Here is a 7,056-nt window from a genome sequence, read left to right as displayed (position 1 = left end):
AATCACAGAATACATTATCGCATGCAAACTGCAGAGCGATTTTGTCATTTGTTAAGCTATCCATACGCACCCTACACTTTATTAATAATATCTATCCCTTACACCTTAGACAATTTCTAGTGAGCAAATATTGTGATTTGTCAATATTATGTAAAAAGTTAAACAATGCTTTTAAAAACATAACGTTAACGAAATAGAGCTTGTGGAATCGAACCACGGATATCGTAACTGGCAGTCCGTACAATAGGCTTATTGTAGTCTACGCTTGACCAATTTACTCGGATGTAATATGACGAAATTTAGTATTGGCTTTAAAAATATGTTGATTCAACACTCCACTGTATAGCTTATACAATAAAATTGATATTGTTTTAATTTTTTCTTTGTTCCATACGTAAGCTGGCTCTCAGAACCAAAATGTCGGTTTGGGCATATTAGGGGTCAGGTATTTCATGTATATGACTGTACGTACAAAAAAATTATACAGTCGAATTGAGAACTGTTCCTTTTTTAAGTCCGTTAAAAATTAGTTATCGTTGTCAAATTGATGTCAACAATAATAAGAATAAAATATACCAACGGATTTATATTACATAAGTAATGAACGACAAATCGCGTAGTTGAACGTTTTCGTCGAAATAAGAAGTTAGGTGTACCACCCTTTTTTTTATATCTATGTGGACCACCGTCCATGGTAAAGTTCGAATTTTAATAGTTATTTTTGATACAAGTGCGGAAAGTTAGTCATTATTCACGAGTCTGGAGGCATCTTGGCCCGAGCCAGAGGCGAGGGTCAAGACTCGAGACAAGTGAAAATGACAAATCTGCACGTGTATCAAACGACGTTTTTTAATACATTTGCGAAAAAACTACATTGAAAGTAAAATAAAACAGTATTTAAAAAAAACTCATTTTCTGCTAGTAAATTAAAATGATGAAATACAACCACTGCAACCATTATTTAAAAGTCTATGGAAATATAGTTCTAACGTGCTGTTTTTGTTTATTTTCTGTAATATCGGTCTGTAACCACTTTTCTTATTATGAAGTCCTGGTACTTTTGTTTAAACTTCTTTAGGAACCCGTGCACGGTAGTGAGACACAATTTATCTGTAATACATAAAACAAATATATACATAAAAATCTCGCCTGTCACCCATTCAGGGGTAAGCAGAGACCTCCACTCGATACGTTCATTATATAGTATTTGTAAATAAATATAAGTTTTAATGACGAATGACTTACGTCACAAAGCACATAAATATTAAATAAATATACAACTTCTTTAGTTCTGTGCTTAAGATTTGAAACAACAGTAAATTTAAAAAAAACTGGAAAAGTAAAAAGCACTAGTGCGAGAAATCCAACTTTCCGCACGATTTGTAGTGCGAAAAATACCACGTTTTGAGCAACTGTATTAAAAAGATTTTTTTATGTATGTATACTGTGTCCTAGTAAAACAATGTACTATTAAAAACGGAGCCATTTTTGAACGTTTTCGTTCTTATGCAACAAAATAGCATGAATTAAAATAGCCAAGTCGACTTGCAAGCATATGGGTTCAAAATAAAATTTAATATTATTGTGTTACGGATACAGTCACGGGGTATTAGAGAAAATCAGATCGGGTGACAGTAATACAGGGTGCTGCAAAATGTTTCCTCTGGGGAAAAGTTCGCCGGCTCAAGATAAGGCTGCTCACGACCTCGGATTTGTCCGCGATGTTACGTTCCATATAATAATAAAACTGTCGATTGCTTCTACCTTTATCTATCCGTGGTTGAAACTTTGTTATCATTTTCGTAAGGAGCAACATTTTTGTTAATTTTCTCACAAGTTTTTCTGAAATTGCTACTGGTTTCAGAAATTATATTATACTCCCAACTTTTATCGGAACGTTTCCCTAGCTACAAAAGAGTTAAGCGTACGCAATACCGTTCCATATATCAAGTTGTCCCCGCAACGTATTTTCTCAATACAGAATTACGGCACGATAATAGAGCGAGTTGGCCACATGAATCACTGGGCTCTTCCCTTGTATTCAGTTTGGCGGATGACGATAACCTTAATGTAAGCGCCGTCACGGCTGGTGGTCCGAAGAAGGATCGCTTTTGTCGTGGTCCCTTCCGCGCGCTCTATTCTTTTCTCTTTGTACCGTTTCTCACTTGAGTAATTCGAGGACAATAAACATTTATTGTGCTCGTATATTTGACGGACGATGAAGAAATATCGAGTGAGTGAGTTCGTTATACTTAGCCCCGGCCACAGGGTCCGTTCTCAGTTGTTGTTTATAACGAGGAGCGGACAAAGGGAGCTCGACGTTTTCAGGACGCACAGTTTTCTTCTAAAACGTAAGGGATAAGAAAATGATCCAGTCACCTTAAAACCCAAACGTGAATTTGCGAAATGTCTGAAAAGCCGGGTAATTCCCGGGGGAGCGCTCTCAACGGAGACATCCGCTTTCGGTTTTGTTCGTTTCATTTTGTTACAAAGAATGGATTTTACGACTTCCTTTTTTAATAATTAACTTTTAGCTTGGTTTATTTTTACTGGTTTTTACCCTAACCGTCTAAATTCAAACTCAACCTGACTATTAACATAACATGCAGAAATCTGAAACCAAGAGAATGGATTTGGAAATATATATTTGACTTTCATTCCTTTCCCGACCTTTTTGATTCATTCTTGCTTTTTGATTACGATATTCACAGTCGATACAATGCAAATTTTTATAACAATGTAATTTAGGACTGTAGTATAGTATACTACGTATCCAGTCAATTTTGTTGATAATTAATAGATTTTATCGTAGATAGCCGTATTGAACACCAACAACAAATTCATAAATAGTACTTATCATGTAAAACTCGTTAAATGTGCATGTATTTTTAGCTATTAAATGTCATTGACACTTACCTCTACTCACAGCTCTCCGTCGTCGCTTGGCAGTGGCACACACAAACGATCGCAGCATTGGCGATGGCGGGCGGGCATGCCGCACGCGCCGCACACAACCAAGCAAAGCCCTGCATTTGTATTCAGTTTGGCAGACTACGATAACTTTAATCCGGGTAAAGTGTCACCTTGAGTGGCTTACACAGAAAGAACCTTTGTCTGGAGTAGGGTGCTGTGACCTTCTTATTTTTTTATTCAGGTTTTCCTCCATTGTCAGGGGGTAATGTAAAATCCAGCTACTTAAAGGGCAAGCTTTTCACGGGATTGCTCTGAACCTAGACCATTGCGGTGTGCGAAACACGAACTCGACTTGATGGATTGTGATCGATTGGCTCGTTGATCATTTATCCTTGACCATTTGATGTTACGAAAGTTAGGTTGTAGTCACCATAGTGTAAAAAGATGTGCTTTTTTAGCAAATAATACCAATTTTTAGCTGTATTCAATATATTCACTTCAAATTACAATTTCGATCTTCTACTACTATTCACCTAATTTATATAAAACGCCAAGCAAAATCAGAATCCATTTGATAGTATATTGCATGTATTTGCGGATCGTTTATTCCTGAAAATGGTGATCACCATTCATTTCTTTTCCATTACATTAACGAAGTCCAAGTATAAATTGCATCTTCAGGTCATTAAATAATTAGCGCATAAATATTCTAGCGGTGGTAGCTCAGTGGTCAGCTTAGAATGATTGCTTCTCAATTGAAAGGTTGATGGCTCGAGTTCCTAGGGCGGTATGTACCTATGATTGTAAGTTATAGACATCATCATTAACCCATTTATACGTCCTACTGTTAGGCACGGATCTGAGACGAGGTTTTACGACAGGCTACATCAAAATGTTTTTCGTTACCTAAAAGCTCATGGTAAATTTCAAACTGAATTTCGCACATAAATTCCGAGAAACTCCGAGGTGCGAGTCTGGATTTGAACCCACGGCCTGTGTTTGAAAGGCGATTGGTCAAATCATAAGGTTACCACGACTGTTACATACATTTTTGAATATTTAATATGGGTGGCATAGTGTGAATATTTGAAGTCTATATTGAATATCCAAACATGATACGACAACAAAGTTTGAACAAAGGTGACGAAATGATACGGTGCCTTTTGCAAAAGTTGTAATGTACGTGACAAATCTTCTAGTTTCGAGTTGGGATTGAAAACTACGATAGAGGCGGGTTAGACGTGCTGAGAATCCGTTATTAGTTTTCCATTTAGAAATAGGTGTGCAGACTTTATAGGTATTATATTAGCAGGAGTCTCGCTGAAGTAGCAGAACTACTAACTGAGTTGGATGGCAGTCACGTCCTGAACACTTCATCTTACGTAGTCCACCACAATGTAGTACAACGCAATCTGACTACATAGTGTCGGAATTAACTCAAACAAGACTCTAGTGAACACTTCAGGTACAATAAACACGTTTATAATTCAAAATCAATTTGACTTTTGGTATATCGAAGAAAGGCGGTTGCTCATGCCATCTACGTTGTTGTGTGGTTATACGATAACTGAAAGGTCACTGATATTCCAAGTGTCAAATATCAATTTCAAGTCAATGAATATTAAACGCAATGAGCATATCTCAAAGTTACGTATATCGCACCTATGGGTGAATAAATAAATGTTCAGTCTATTAAATAGTTGTAATACGTTTGATGCTTACTTACGCTATCGGGTGAGGTAACGATCAAACGAAATCGTTTAGACGCTATAAGTGTAGCATGTGAGGTACGCCAAACACAGAAAACCTTTGAAAAAATGTAAGCTGATTTACCGCGGCTGGGCACGGGCCGTGCGCTCGCTCAACCGGCAAATAAAGGCGACCAGACAAATACTCGCAAATTGACTTCACGTTTTTTACAAAATTACATATTTTTTGCTTAAATAGGCTTGTTTACTGAGAAGTCCAAATAACTTGTGTCTTTTAATTTGTTGTTTTTAACGTTTCTATTTTTTGAAGTAAGCAAACAAAAAGAGCTTCAACATAATAAAAAACATAATCTCAGTGCAGAGTACTAAAAAAACCGGCCTCAAAAATTCGTGGAATTCCGTTCGGTTACCGGAAAGTGCGCGAAACCGTATACATCCGCTAGTTTGCTACCCTTAGAGATGGAATATTTTCTTCAAATGTAATTGGGACCACTACTGAGGTCCTACCCTCTTTCCAACAAAAAAGAAATCATCAAAATCGGTTCATAAAAGAAATAAAAGAGTTATCGCGTAACAAATACTAAAAAATACAAAGCCGAAGTAAGAACCTGCTTCTTTTTTGAAGTCGGTTAATAATAGTAAAATATTTATATGAGTCAATGGCACTATCACGTGAAGTAGCAAATGACGTTTCACAAAAAATATGTCCTTTTTGACATAACGTTGTTTTTAAGAGGACGTTGCCTAAAAGTTTTTAATTTATCTGCAGAGAATGCGAAACGTAAATTAATTGATTCTTGTAACTTTTATTTCATTATAGAATAGAATACCGCTTACTGCTACTATGGTATAAGTAAATGCAGTTGTTACAAGAAAATAATAATAAGTAAGAAAATTTTGTTTGTATTTTTTTTATGATACCAAGCTACGGGACGAACAAGTTGTGCACCTGGTGGTAAGCGCCATGACTGTCGATAATAGTTGCAGTGCAGCTCAGAGCCTTAAATAGCAAATATATGAGGGGCGCTGCTACAGCGCCCGTCGCCCTGAGACATATAAGTTGAAAAGTCTCATGTGCCTGTAATTTCACAAACAGTATTACCCCTCGAAACTGAAACGCAGTAATGATCATATTATTGTTTGGCGGCATAAATAGGTAAGGTGGCAGTACTACCCTGGACGAACTCTTTCACTAGGAGCTCTATTGATACTAAATTATTAAAATATTATAATAACTTCTAATATTAATTATTCAAAGACGCCTTTAGCCGTATTTACTCTAAGAAATCTTATCCTGACAATGAATTGCCAATAGACACGATTCGTTTGATCCCTCAAATTCTTTTTACCCTCATCCACGCACGTCCCGAAAGCCGATTGGCCACTCGATTCGACTGAGTCACTGTCATTAAACCTCATTTTCTACAAATCCTCAGACAATAGAAATAAAATACTCGCAGACCCATTGATCGGTGAATAGAAAAGGATCGAATAAAGGAGGGTCTTCATAAAAACAGCTTCATTACCGAGCTTGAAGGTATTAAGTCGCTACAACGACCAAATAAAGCTAAGATTACAAGTTAACCTCATGTTAGTCGGAAACCCCAATGATAAAGCATCTCAGGAAAATCGGGCTCGAGAAGGGTACACTAATCCCTCTTTAGCAAAAACGCTTCGTTCCAAAAAGTGATGGGCGGCTCACGAGGGATGGATCTTCATTACCCAACCGTGTTGTCAGTTAAGCCAAAGGGTCTGAAGATTACTTACAGCTTCATAAAACTTAAAAAACAGTAGTCATTGCTCATGGGAGCGACGAAAATGCGAGTCGCAAAAGAAATTGTTAAAAACTTCTGGTTCCCAGAGATCAAGGCCTATTTTATATTTTCTTGTCATTAACTTTGAACAGAAATTCAGTACTTTCAGTAAAAATAACAGAACGTAAAAAACATCATATTTACACATTTTTATACATATTTTTCGAAGTATTTAATCTATATAGAAACTATTTATTATTTACTTCTTGGTACTTTTATTAAAAAGTACTTTTAAATATTTAATTCCAGAAATAATTACCGTTGAAGCAACATGGTGAGATCGTTTAAAACATATGTATCTCTTACGATGAGATTTGTGCATGTACTACAATTTTATATTTTTCCATTCACCTAAATATCGTGCGTTCATGTTATTTTTCCAAGCAACAGCTTCATAAAAAGATTCACGCCAGTGTCTTCTACATATTTACCTTTAAAAATTTATATTCCCATTGGGTTCAAGACCGACCGACCGCAATAATACACAATGGGCAATCGAATTATCATATCATTATAAAAGCCGAAAAAATCTCACAACATTTGCTGAGTATTTTCATCGCAAATGTTTTTGTAAAAATCCCATGTTTTCATATTTTATTTAAATACATATCGAGTATCTG

The sequence above is a fragment of the Hyposmocoma kahamanoa genome, unplaced genomic scaffold (assembly GCF_003589595.1).
Source record: "Hyposmocoma kahamanoa isolate Upper Pololo Valley unplaced genomic scaffold, ASM358959v1 94, whole genome shotgun sequence".
Classification (NCBI taxonomy): Eukaryota; Metazoa; Arthropoda; class Insecta; order Lepidoptera; family Cosmopterigidae; genus Hyposmocoma; species Hyposmocoma kahamanoa.
The sequence above is the reverse complement of the archived record's forward strand: the minus strand, read 5'-3'. Positions refer to the sequence as shown.